This window comes from Tupaia chinensis, unplaced genomic scaffold (assembly GCF_000334495.1).
Source record: "Tupaia chinensis unplaced genomic scaffold, TupChi_1.0 Scaffold147099_1, whole genome shotgun sequence".
NCBI classification, from domain to species: Eukaryota; Metazoa; Chordata; class Mammalia; order Scandentia; family Tupaiidae; genus Tupaia; species Tupaia belangeri.
This window is the reverse complement of record NW_006206950.1, coordinates 1-14,353: the sequence shown is the minus strand read 5'-3', so window position 1 is coordinate 14,353 and position 14,353 is coordinate 1. Positions and strand designations below refer to the sequence as shown.

Below are 14,353 nucleotides of genomic sequence, written 5' to 3'. Positions count from 1 at the left end.
TACACGTGTGCGTGCGTGCGTGCCCATGGAGGAGAAGGGATTGTGGCATGACCATCCCCCCTGGGGGGTGATTTCTCGCTTTCTGTCTCTATGTCTCTCTCTGTCTGTCTGGTGAGCGCAAATGCCTTATAGCGAAAAAAATAAAAATAAAAACCTCTCAAAAAAAAGGATTTTGGGCACAGGTGTACACATGCCTGACGTGATTATTTTTAAGGCACTGGGCCTAGGACTTGAACTTAGATCAACTAGGTGGGAGTCCAGTAATGTAACCATTATGCCATCTGATGGTCCCTTTACATATATAGTTTAAGAGTTCATGATTAGAACAGTCAGTCTGCCTTGCTCCTGTTTATTACTTTGTCCTCTTTCTGTCCTCTGAAAAGATAGAATGTTGTAAAACTGTTTTTCTGTTTATAAGGCCTGTTTTCCCTTTGCCTGTTCCAGTTTTGTTCCTCCTCCCTTTATTATGACTCTCCTTTCCTAACTGTCCTGGCTCAAGACCACACACTCTCACACAGAGACCAGTCAGTGAGACATCTCTATATTTCCTGTGGAACACCTTTCAACCAAGTGAAACCCAAGCCCCAGAGCCAGCCCTGGATCTGAGTGAGCAAGAGAGAGAGAGAGAGAGAGAGAGAGAGAGAGAACAAGCTGCCAAGTCCAGGACTCAAAATATGGTCAGCCATGTGAGAGTCCAACCCCTTAACCACCATGCCACCAACAGGCTCCTCTTAAATGTTTATGAGAATCAAATATATATGAAGTATAAAATTGAGAAAGTCTAATTATTGACAATGAATAATATGAAACAGTATTGACTATAGAAATAACTCTGGGCATTTTATTCATCATGAAGTGACGGTCTCTGTTAGAAGAAAGTGCCATGTCACTGAACCCCTGCCTTCAACATCTGCAGAGAAAAACAAGAGGAATTGGAGGTCTTGTTCTGAGCTGGAGAATCTCAACCCCAGACCATTAAATTACCATGCTACATGTGTAAAAAAAAAAAAAAAAAAAAAAGATGTGGAGGGTCAGAATAATTAGTTTAAGTAGATTTTGTGCATTAATATTATATATGTCTTTATCTTAACAGGCAAACCAGCATGCATATATGTTACACATACATGTTTAACAAGTGAATATGGGAATAGTCTAAAACTGCCAAGCCTGAGACCTCTGTGTGAATCTCACTCAATAAATTTAAAAGGAAAGATAATTTGAAACTTGGAGAAGGATTTATTGAACTTGTGATCGATCTGCCCTGTTACCCCAACTGCCCCTGTGGGTCAAGGTCATTTCTCCTGTGCATCTCTTTCCTGCCAATTCTTCTGTGTCTGCTTTTATTTCTCCCTGTTTCTTTCCTAGTTAACTTTCACTTGTCTTTCCAAGTCCATTGTTCTCACCTACCTCGTTGTATATATCACCTTTTTGGTTTGTCCCCAGCTCTTCTCTCGCTCAGTGTCTTTGTTTCTTATTCAAGTTCCCTCTTTTCTCTTCTCACCCTCCTCCTACACTGACATACCTTGGGATGAAAGAAAGATCCCTTGTCCAGGAAGAGCACATATCATACCCAGAGAATATGAACATGCCCTGGCAGGACAATCTGTGGGATAGAGTTAATACAGGACACCCAGTGTTGCAGGACAGGGCCAGCCACTTCCCCAGAACTAGTCTCGGAGGCCTCTCTGGGCAGTTATTGCCAAAGGATGGCCTCTTGATAACAGGCTTCACCTTGGGCAGAGAATGATAGGCTCTCAAGAGTGGAGTCTTGGGAGTCCCAGCATCACTGGAGGCACTGGGTCCTAGGGCTGCCCTTGAATGGTGAGCCCAGGGGTGCAGAGAGATTGGACATTGACTGATGAGTTGACCCAGCATGGAGTGGGATATGTAATGATGAGGGTTTTAAGGAGGAAACAGATGCATACAGCACCCATGTAAAACACAGGCAAAGTCCTAAATAGAACCAAACTGTGTGATTTGACTAGAAACATCCTGGAACCATTAGTGAGCAGTGCAGCATCCCAGGAGGATCTCAGGGCAACATGGAAACTTTTTTTTGAATGCCTCTAGACATTATTTATTCTTGCCCTTCAAGAAATTTATAGATCCAGATTGCATTAGTTTAGGAAAGGAGTTTTTGTTGTCCAGAAAAAATCTTCAGAATGAAATGCATTTATGGGGTAATCAGAGATGTCAGAGTCTTTATAAAGATAAGTAGCCTTGGAAACCCTTGGAAATTGAGCAGTCTAATTTGGATTAGCATGTGTTGTCAAAGATATGGAATTAATCAAACACCAGTTAGGAATTCCTGGAAAACCTCTCAAAGTCAAATGACCCCACTAACATACTATTACCTTCTCCTTGATTTGAGAGTAAAAGTATAAAAAATATTGCCAACTATAAGTATATTTTACTCCACTGCCTCTGCTGTCTCCAATGAAAAAAATTGTTTTCTAATATAAGGAAGTTACTCTACAAAATGAACGTTCATTAAAGGAAAGACAGCGTAAGTAAAACTGTGGGGTAAAAAACTTTGACTGGCAAAGGAAATCCATGAGTTAATCATCATAAGAGAAGAATCATTTTTCCAGTAACTCCACTGCCATGAATGATATTTTCATGAGCTTAGGCCACCTTCTCCAATGGAAACTGAGAACCTACTATAGGTTTTAACCAACCAATTTCCATTCCAGCTTCAAGGGTTGAAGCACATTCCACAAATTCCTCTTTGATTGATGCAAAGAGAGTAACTCCAATTATACTGGACCCCTTTGTCATGGTGTCTCATGGGTTTCTTTCATTAGGACTTCTGCTGCTAACAGCTATTACTCATCCTCCATGTGACAGAAGATTCAAGTCATTACTAAGATTTACATTAGCTAGCATTTCAATAATCACAATTCCTTTTTCACCAACAGATTTCTTAATTTTATCAATATAATTAACTTCTCTGTGATTAAACACTTACTTCATGGGCTCCATTTTGCAAAACAGTCCTTCATCCTTCCTTAGTACCGGCTGGGCCCAAAATCTTTTTTTTTTTTTTTGGAGAGGTTTTCGCTATAGGACGCTTGTGCTCACCAGACAGAGAGAGACAGAGAGACAGAAAGCGAGAAATCACCTCCCAAGGGGGATGGTCACGTCGCAATCCCTTCTCCTCCATTCTCCTCTTGGGATCTTGGGCATGCACGCACATGCGCCCGACGTGAGTTTTAAGCCACCGGGTCCGGGACACGAACCGCGGTCGACTATGTGGGAGTCCAGCGACATAGTCATTATGCTAACTGCTGGTTCCCTGGGCCCAAAATCTTTAAACCACGAGTTCTAGCAATCTGGCATGCTGCTATTCCAACTCCTCCACTAGCCCCGTGAACCAGAACACTTTCTCCAGCCTTCAAACAGGCACTGTGTAACAGAGCTCGATAAGCAGTAAAAGATGGGACACCAGTGGCTGCTTCTTGATTAACATCCAGCTTTTCAGGAAGTTTAAAAATCGTATGAGCAGCTGCAAGAGCATACTCTGCATAGCCCCCAGAGATCGTGTTGGTAGTGAAAACTATCCTCTTTTTTGAAAGCAGATACATTATCTCCAACAGCTACTATTAACCCAGCCATGTCTGAGCCAGGAGTATAGGGTAAGACTGGTTTTCTGTTGTAAGTACTACCAGAACAAATGTATGTCTCCACTGGGTTTAACCCACACGTGTGCACTTGTATGCACTTTGATTAGAACCTGATGGCCTTTGGGAGTGGTACTGCAACATCTGACCAGAGTTTCAGCTTTTCTGGTCCACCAAATTCAAAAACTCTAATAGCTCTCATCAGTTTCTGTGCAGTCACCATGGTAATCTAGATACGGGCTCTACTGAAGTAACCAAAATGCAAGGTCAATCAGCTTCCAACATGGAAATTTCTGCAGAAAGGTGGTGTGAATTAGGGGCCATGATATTCACAGTGACCCCTGCACCCCAGGTGTACTGGACATTGCAATATGGGAGATCACCAAGTACAACTTGAAAATGTATTCCATTCCTGAGGAGAAGCTCTTCTGGAACTGCATCTGAATGGGCAAAAAAGTCAGAAACAAAAGGAAAGCCTCCCAGGGTATGTTTATGGCCATGTGGGTTTGGCCTATAGAAGGGGTGAAAGGCAATAAGACAACAACTAAAGTTGGTAACATGTGCTGTTACCTTGTTGGCCCCCAGTGGTCATGAGTTTATTGCCTCTCCCCTGTGTGGGCAGACCTTGAAGAAATTTGTCTTGTGGGTTGGACTATGACTGGCGGCTTCATGTGGGCAGAACCTGAGCCCAACACCACCCACTGTCATCCAAGCTCATTTTACTTCCTAAAATTTCTAAGGTGGGTTTATTTGGATAGTTTGGGATCCAGCAGGCTGGGCTGCTTTTAACTATTCAAGTTAAATGTTTTACATGAATCAAGGGAAAAGCCTACAGCTATGAGGGGCTGATGGTGGGTGAGGATGTTTTCTTTGTGAGAGAACATGGTGCCGCCAAAGCCCTTTTGCAACCAGTGCCTGGAAATGTGACTTAGCATGGTGGGGACCTTAGGATTAATGTGGGTTGGAGAGATGCAGAGGAGTTCACACTCTAGTTTTGAGAGCAGGTTGTATAACTATAATAATTTAGGTATGAAGTGGTCTGTGGTGGGAATAGACACTAGAATGTGATTTCATGGTCCCTGAAAATTTTGCCATTATACAAGGCCCATCAAACTCTTATTTCCATCTTGGTCTCCATTGATTTAGAAGGTGAAGATGCAGCCTTGGGGTCACAGCTGGAAATTCCTGGGCAGGAACTGGACCTAAGTGCAAAGCTCTGAGGCTTTGCTTCAGAAAGAACAGATTTCTACTTGTAGTCTACTAGGTGTAAATTCTTTTATCTTCTTCCCATTTAACTTGTTTTATTTCATGCTCTTGAGATGATTTATGAATTCAAATACCTTAGAGACAAATGTGAACATGACCCTATAATTCGACAGTAATTTCTAAATGTATTCAAATTCTAAACATTTTCATAATTTTATACCTTGGGATTCCCAATGGGGATTTTATTTTCAGAGGCTATTTTACCTCAGGACCTATGTATTAACTCTCACTCATTAACATCTGAAGTACCTGTGTACAGAACATCTTTAAATTAATTACTGCTGAAACTCTAATCAAGGTTGATATTGCAGACAATCAACTAAAGTGGGTAGCATGTGCTCTTACCTTATTATCCCCCAGTGTCCTGGAAATTACAGACTCCCCCCATCATTCCAAGAGACAGGAGAGATGTTCTCACAAAACAGCCTATGCTCAGAGCTGAAATGGGTTTGTACTATTTCTCCTGCTGTCTTCTCAGTGCCAAGTCTCTTAAGATCTGCCCTACATAGTTCAATATCCAGGAACTTCCACCATGTGCACGTTCAATTATCTTTCCTTTAGAAAACTCACTTTCTCTCCACTTCACAGGCTGGATTAAGTATCTATTCACTATGCCTACCTCCACTACTCAAATCGTAAAAGTTATTAATGAAATAGTAGTTAAGCGGTACTCCTGCATTATTTGCTTGGTTGGTGCTAGGCATTTACAGTCATCAATAAATTTCCAAATAGTATGTTTGCTTCTTAAAGATAAGTATTTTATTTTACTCATTTTTCTAGCTCTAATTCTATGCAAACATAATAATTGCCCAATATGTGTACTTGTTTGGCCAATAATTATTATACATGTTACACACACAGTTTCTAGCATCTCTCAGGATGAAAAATGCTACCTACTTAGATAAATTTGTATAATACATTAGTAGAAAATGATAGAAATAGGGAAATGGCTCTTTCAGTCTAACAAAAATTTTAAATTTACAAGAAATGTTTGATGTGAAGACATGACTCCACATATGCTGTCTAGCTCACCAGATTCACTAGATTTTGAGGAGACAGAAAAGAACCCAGGAGGCCACATTGGTATCCACCATCTCCTGGTTTAGATCTGGGTTGTGTTTCTCCTCAATTTGTACCCTAGGAGAGTCCACTCATGTGTCAAAGGGCCAATAAAACACCATAATGCAGGGTACGTACGTAGGATTCTACACATTCTTGTCATTTACAGTGACACATGCAGCTTGAATTTACTTTTATGTTTTTGAGATAAAATTTATCTTTATTGGTAACATATAAATTAAATAAATGCAAAGGCAAATAATAGAATGAAATAAAGTGTTTGCAAATTTATTCTCTTTTTATTTATTTTTTAAGGTTTTGCCATAGAGCATGTTCACTGACCAGAGAGAGACTGAGGAAATGAGAAATTGCTCACTAAAGGTGAAGACACAATTCCTTCTCTTCCATTCTCTTCTCAGGATTATGCACGCACACACACATATACACCCAGTGTGATTTTCAAGCCACCAGCTCAAGAACTCAAACCACGGCTTTCTTTTTAATCTGTTGTATCAGATCACCAGCGTGCCCTACCATGTCAGATGCAGCTGTGGACACTAGCTCTGAGATTACCACCAAGGAGTTAAAGGAGAAGAAGGAAGTTGTGGAGGAGGCGGAGAATGGAAGAGATGCCCTCCACTATTGGGAATGCTAATGAGGAAAACAGGGACTAGGGAGCTGATTATGAGATAGACGAAGAGGAAGAAAGAGGGGAGGAGGAGAAACAGGAGAAAGAAGGCAATGGTGAAGAAGAGAATAGTGATGAAGATGAAGAGGCTGAGACAGCTATGGGCAAACAAGCAGCTGAGGAAGACAAGGATGACCATGTCGACACCAAGAAGCAGAAGACCAATGAGGATGACTAGACAGCAAACAGAGGAAAAGTTAAACTTAAAAAAAAAAAAAAAGCCACCACGACCTATTCACACTCCACTTCCCATCTCAGAATCTAATCACGGTCACCTTTGAGTAGAGAGGCCCGCCTGCCTAATCACCGTGGGTAGTGCCACCAGCAGATGACCTGTGCTCTGCACCACCCAACCAAAACCACAATGCAAATTTGCAACAGGGGAGGAAAAAAGAACCAAAACTTCCAAGACCCTCCTTTTTTAAAAAGTACTTTAAAAAGGAAAATTTATATTTTTTTATTTACATTTTATATTTTTGTACATATTGTTAAGGGTCAGCCATTTTTAATAATCTTGGATGACCAAATCAGCCTTCAGAGCATCCTTTGTCCTACTTTGGGTTTACTTGTGATGTGACCCTGTTCACTATAATCTCAAAGGAGAAAAAAATATCTTGTAAAAAAAAGTGAAAACAAACAACAAAACAATCTTATTCCAAGAATTTCAGTAACTTTTTTTCTGTATGTACTTAGCTGTACTATAAGTAGTTGCTTTGTATGAGATGGTTAAAAAGGCCAAAGATAAAAGTTTTCTTTTTTTCCTTTTTTTGTCTATGAAGTTGCTTTTCTTTAATTTTATCTATTTATTTATTTACTTTTTTTATACATTCAATCGCATTATTTAGCTTACAAAGTGAACATTTCAATATGTGAACATTTCTCCCCAGTCCAGTTGATCCTGTCTGGCGAGTGCACGCGCCCTACAGTGAAAATCTCTCCAAAAAAAAAAAAAATACAGTCAACCATGTGAGAGTCCAGCACCTTAACCAACAAACTACCTGCTGGTGACCTCAAGTTCATTCTTTCTGAAGGAAAAAAAGTCTTCTACCTAAGAAAGACCAGCATCCAGAATATAAACAAAACTCAAATTCACCAAAAGAAGACACTTCTGTCAGGTCAAGACTACTATCCAGAATATAAACAGAACTCCCAGAGGAAAACAAAAAATAGACTTGAGAGAAGGGGATAAAGCCATGAGCAGACATTTTACCAGAAATAAGATACAGATGTCATATAAGCATATATATTTAATATTCTTTATTTATCATCAGCGATTTATAAAATGTACATTAAAGCAATGAGATATCAATATACACCTATCAGATTGGTTAAAGTTTAAAAATGAAATAAAGTCACTTCAGGAAAGAAGCTGAAGAAATGGTCACTCATCCATTGATGATGAGAGTACAGAGTGATATAGCCCTTTTGGAGAACAGTTAGGCAGTTTCTTTCTTTTTTAAATTAGCCAGAGAATGCATGTGCTCACCAGAGATAAAGACAGAGAGGGAAAACAAGAAAGTACCTGCATGGTCATGGTCATGCCACAATTCCTTCTCCTCCATTTCTCCCTCCTTTCAGAGTTATGGGCATGCACATACCTGTGCTTGGCATGTTTTTCAAGATGCTAAGACTGGGACTTGAACCATGAATCCAGTCATGTGAGATCTAGCAGCTTTAATCATGATGCCACCAGATGGTACCAGCTATACAGTTTTAATAAAACTAAACTTCCAGGGACCAGCAGTTGGTATAATGGCCATGTTGCTGGACTCCCATGTAGTCGACTGCAGTTCGAGTCTTGAACCCGGTGGCTTAAACTCACACCAGGCACATGTGCGTGTGTGCCCAAGTCTCCATGAGGAGAGTGGAGGAGAAGGGATTGTGGGCATGGTCATCCCCCTTGGGGGGGGTGATTTCTCAATTTCTGTCTCTCTGTTTCCCTCTGTCTTTCTGTATGAGTGTCTGCACTCTATGACTTAAACTAATGGACAAAAGAATATAGAAACAGATTAAATGGATGTAAATATCAGATATAGTGTATGTGAAAGAGTAGGGACTGAAGAAGGACATTTAGAAGAAAAATAGAGAGGCAAAGCATTAATGGGACAAAGAAATGTGGTGTTATCTGTTGAAGATATTTTATAGTTTTATCAACTGAACAGAGAGAAATGTTCACCTGTTGAAATATTCACTTTGTAAGCTAAATAATGTGTTGAATGTATAAAAGAGCATGAAATTTTAAAAATGAAAAAATAAAACACACACACACAAGTATTTTCTCACATATTTCTAAAAAACATAACAACTGATTTTGCATCTGATCAAGGATAAGCTAGAAGGTGGCTAAAGTTTAGCCAGTTTCTTGATGTTAAAAAAATTAGCTAGTGGTTACAGTGATTCTCTGCATGGTTTCATTGAATCACTTCATGGTTTTTATATCCTTTATTCATTCTAATTTTAATATCTTTATTTCTGGTAGCTTTTAATATACTTTGCCCTTGTTTTTTTGGAGTTTCTTGATGTGCTAAATAGTGTTGAGGTGATGTCTTTCATCTTTGTTTTTCCACTCTGGAAAATTTTATTTTATCTTTTTCATAAGTTTACAACATTGCTAAATATTTTACCTAAATGTCAATAAAGTGCCGAGACATGTTCACCAGAACTCAATAATTATATGAAGAGAACAAAAGGGCAAGATTTATTTGCTTCCAACCATTCACCCAGGTAGCCTTTATGGTACATGCACAGACAAGGCAGTCCTGCTATAGTATACCCCTGCTGCAGTTATTCAAGGCACATGGCACATTCCCAGCATCTTTACTCAGTACATCTTCATTATAGGTTTATTCTTGGCTTTGTTCAACACATCTCAAGCTGCACATCCATGTCACCTAAGGGTACACATTTTGCACACATGAGACACTCAAGTTCTCCAAACACATGCTGTTAGAGGTATCCTAGTTAAGGAACTGAGTATCAGGGCATGACCCACTGGGTCACCTTGGGCCAACTGCTCTCTTCCACTGCCACCACCCTGGAGCTGCTGAGCATGGAGTCCTGTGAGCCCCAAAGGCCACTGCTGCTGTTGGAGTGCTGAAGGAAGACTGCATGGAGGACACACTCAGAAAATAGCTGCATAGGGCCTCCAGGAGGTGCTAGAGTGATGAAGTCTAGCACCTGAACTGGAAACCTGTCATCTCCTCCTGCCTCAACTCTTTTTGTTCCCTTTGCTCTTTCTGGAAGGTAGATCTGAGCTTGAGTCCAGGAATGCAGCCATTAGGAGCTTCTGGGCCACTCTGGGGCCCTCTTACAACATGCTGGGGCAGGGGTCAAGCCCAGCTCCCAGAGCACCTGAGGAGCTGAGAGAACAGTCAGGGCCAAGGCTTCACAGGTGCTCTCAGAGGCCCCGCCCATCCAGGGCTAATGCCAGGTACCTGAGGGCACTAGGAATGGTGGTGCTCTTCCTCTTGGGGTCAGTGGGTGAGACCAGTGTTCTTATTGGGAGCCAGAATGAGGAGAGGTAAGACAACAAGGGCCCTGTAGCTGACACCTCCTGGCAGCCCCTGCATAAGGGACCAGATCAGTGACTGTGAGACAGTTGCTATTTCATCTCTGGTGGCCACAACTGCTGGGCTCTGTGCCCCTGGTCTCCACACAGCTTCCTCCAGGGGCCAATTCTAAAACCACCATCCTCCTGATCCCATAGGGATGATTGGAGAAGTTTGTTTGTTTGTTGTTACAAATTATCTTATTTGGGGGCCAGAAGATGGAATGAGGATTGAGGCGCTGCAGATGAAAAACTGCAAATTGAGTCTCTGACCTGGCAGCTTAATTTCTCACTTTCTCACTCCTTCTAGAAAAGAATTAATTTATTTTATTATCATCATTATTTTTCTTAATTTGACAGGAGAGTGAAAGAGGGAAGGAGAGAAAGCACTTTTAATTTTGGAGAGATTTTTGCTATAGGGCATGTGCACTCTCCAGAAAGAAAGAGAGAGACAGAGAGACAGAAAGTGAGAAATTACCCCTCCAGGGAGGATGGCCATGCTGCAATCTGTTCTTTTCCTTTCTCCTCTCGGGATCTTGGGCACGCACGCACACATGCCTGGTGTGAGTTTAAGCCACAGAGTCTGGAACTCAAACCATCATGGACTACATGAGAGTCCAGGGACATAGCCATTACACCAACTGCTGGCCCCAGTTGAGACTTTTGAGATTGAGTCCTGCCAGGTCTGGGACTCAAATTATGGTCAGCCATGTGGGAATTCAACACCTTAACCACAATACCACCTGTTGGCCCACTAAATCATAATTTTATTATTATTATTATTTTATACATTTAATCACTATACATTACTTTGCTTGTATTTCTAAACAAGATTCCTGCAACATCCCACAAGTTTTGGTATGATCTGTTTCCAGTTTTGTTTCAGGTATTTTTGTTAGTTATCCAGCAGGTGACATAGCGGTTAAGGCACTGGAGTCCCACATGGTCCAGTGCAATTGGAGTCCCAAAGTTCTCGACCTAGAAGCTTGGAAATCAGGTGGGTCATATGTGCGTGGGTACCCAAAGTCACCACAGGAGAATGGAAGAGAAGGGCTTACAGTATGGCCATTCCCTGAAGGGAGATTTCTCATTTTTCCTTTCACTGTCTATGTTTCCCACCAGCACAGTCCAGTTGGCAAAAACCTTAAAGAACAAGAGGAATTATTATTTAAATAAAAAATGCATTATGTATAAAGCTGTTTTGCTTAACAGATATAACCATATAATTTTCCTTTAAACCTTTGGGAGGCCAGCAGGTGGCGTGAGGTTTAAGGTGTTGAACTCTCATATGGCTGTACAATTCAATTCTTTTTTTTAAAAAAAAAAAAAAAACCTATGAAATAGTCCCTATTAATGATACTGGAATTTTCTAACTACAGAAGAGATTATTTAAATTTGTACGATTAAAAATAGATGTGTAACTGAGCCTGACAGGCAAATGAACTATGTGTGCAGCTGCACAATTCTGGGAATTTCCCCACATGGGAAATATGGGTGCCTCTCTCTTTTTCTCATAAAAAAGTATAACTTTTTAAGAGAACAGTTAGCACCAAACAGGTACAGGGTTATCATAAGTTTTACCTGTTTACCACTGGAGGATCTGCTAATCTCTATCAGAGTTACAAGTTCATATTATGTGGACTGCAGCCTTACTTTGTACTATAAACACTACCCTAAAGGCAATGCATTTCCAGAATCTTCTCAGGGTACACTTTTAAAAAATAACTGATGCATGAACCAGCAGTTAGCGTAATGGCTATGTTGTAGGACTGCCATGTAGTCGACCACAGTTCGCATCCTGGACCCGGTGGCTTAAAATTCACGCCAGGCACGTGTGTGTGCGTGCCCAAGATCCCGAGAGGAGAATGGAGGAGAAGGGATTGCCACATGACCATCCCCCCTGGGGGGTGATTTCTCGCTTTCTCTCTCTATGTCTCTCTGTCTGTCTGGCAAGCTCACGCACCCTATAGTGAAAATCTCTTCAAAAAAACATAACTGATGCATATTCATTATACATATATATGGGGTTCAGTGTGATTATTAAATACATAAATGCAATGTGTGATGATCAAATCAGGTTATTGCATACAGACTACCTCAAGTATTTATGATTTCTGTTGGAAACATAAATTGTTTTACATTTTAAAGATATATTGCAGATCATTGTTAACTACATTCACCCTAGTATACTATAGAATTCAAGAACACATTTCTCCCATTTAACTGTAATTTTGTACCTTTATCCATCTTTGTCCTATGTCCCCTTTTCCCAATTATTTTCACCCCCCCAGATACTAGCTGACCCACTATTTCTTAGTTTCTTATTTAATTAATTTTTTTTTTTGTCATTTAGGGTATTGAGATATGGCATGTGTATTTGCCCGAAAGAGACAGAGAGACATAGAGAGAGGGAAAGTTATAAATAATGCAAGGTGGATGGCTGTGCCACATGTTGCCAGTATGATTTTCAAGCTGCCAGGTGGATTCCAGCACCTTACCCACCATTCAACCTGCTGGTCCTGTAACTCATTATTTTTACCAGATACATTCTAAACATCAGTAATATCTCTTCGTGTGCCTGGCTTTGCAGTTGTAAAAAAGTAATTTGAAATTTAAATAAAACCACAAAAGACACAAAACGGTGAAAGCAATCCTAAAATGACAAAGAAACACAACAAAGAAACAAAGAAGACCTGGAAGAATTACACTATCAGCCTTTAAATAGACTACAATATTCTATGAACAGAAATAGCATCAGAACAGCAAAAACAAAACAATAAACAGACACATAACCCAATTAATAGAAAAGAAAAACTGGAACTAACTCCACTTTTCACATTCCACTGGTTTTCTTTTTTACAAAATAATTATTTTATTTAACTTTATTATTTTGATTATTATTTTTTTCTTATTTAATTTTTTTGCTGTATTTATTTATTTATTTATTTTACATTTTTTAATACATTCAATCACATTATTTAGCTTACAAGGTGATCATTTCAATATAAGAACATTTCTCACCAGTTGAGTTGATAAAAATATAACAACACTACCTCCTTTACCTTTATCCATCTTTGTCCTATGTCCCCTTTTCCCAATTATTTTCACCCCCCCAGATACTAGCTGACCCACTATTTCTTAGTTTCTTATTTAATTAATTTTTTTTTTTGTCATTTAGGGTATTGAGATATGGCATGTGTATTTGCCCGAAAGAGACAGAGAGACATAGAGAGAGGGAAAGTTATAAATAATGCAAGGTGGATGGCTGTGCCACATGTTGCCAGTATGATTTTCAAGCTGCCAGGTGGATTCCAGCACCTTACCCACCATTCAACCTGCTGGTCCTGTAACTCATTATTTTTACCAGATACATTCTAAACATCAGTAATATCTCTTCGTGTGCCTGGCTTTGCAGTTGTAAAAAAGTAATTTGAAATTTAAATAAAACCACAAAAGACACAAAACGGTGAAAGCAATCCTAAAATGACAAAGAAACACAACAAAGAAACAAAGAAGACCTGGAAGAATTACACTATCAGCCTTTAAATAGACTACAATATTCTATGAACAGAAATAGCATCAGAACAGCAAAAACAAAACAATAAACAGACACAAAACCCAATTAAGAGAAAAGAAAAACTGGAACTAACTCCACTTTTCACATTCCACTGGTTTTCTTTTTTACAAAATAATTATTTTATTTAACTTTATTATTTTGATTATTATTTTTTTCTTATTTAATTTTTTTGCTGTATTTATTTATTTATTTATTTTACATTTTTTAATACATTCAATCACATTATTTAGCTTACAAGTTGATGATTTCAATATAAGAACATTTCTCACCAGTTGAGTTGATAAAAATATAACAACACTACCTCCTTTTCTCAACAATGCTGTCTTCGTATCCCTACGCCAAATGGTATTCCCCAGGCCCCACTCCTCCACACACACCACATCTGACATTCACATCCAGCTCTTGTGTTTGTACACCCTTTAGCCCGTCAGTTTCAGTTATAGAGTGTGGACATTCAGTATATATTAAGTGGGGACATACAGAGTCTCTCCTTCATAGCCTGGCTTGCTTCACTCAGCAGTAAATCTTCCATATTTTTTCCACTTTCTGTCAAAATCCAGGGGTCTGTTGTTTTTAATGGCTGAATAGTATTCCAT

At 39.6% G+C, this 14,353-nt stretch overlaps 2 pseudogenes; one reads left to right on the top strand and one right to left on the bottom strand.

Moving 5' to 3' along the window:
- Positions 1–2,565: 2,565 nt before the first annotated feature.
- On the bottom strand, positions 2,566–3,860 carry LOC102471287 (quinone oxidoreductase-like; annotated as a pseudogene).
- A 2,620-nt stretch (positions 3,861–6,480) lies between these two features.
- On the top strand, positions 6,481–6,811 carry LOC114006336 (prothymosin alpha-like; annotated as a pseudogene).
- The last annotated feature ends 7,542 nt before the right edge of the window (positions 6,812–14,353 follow it).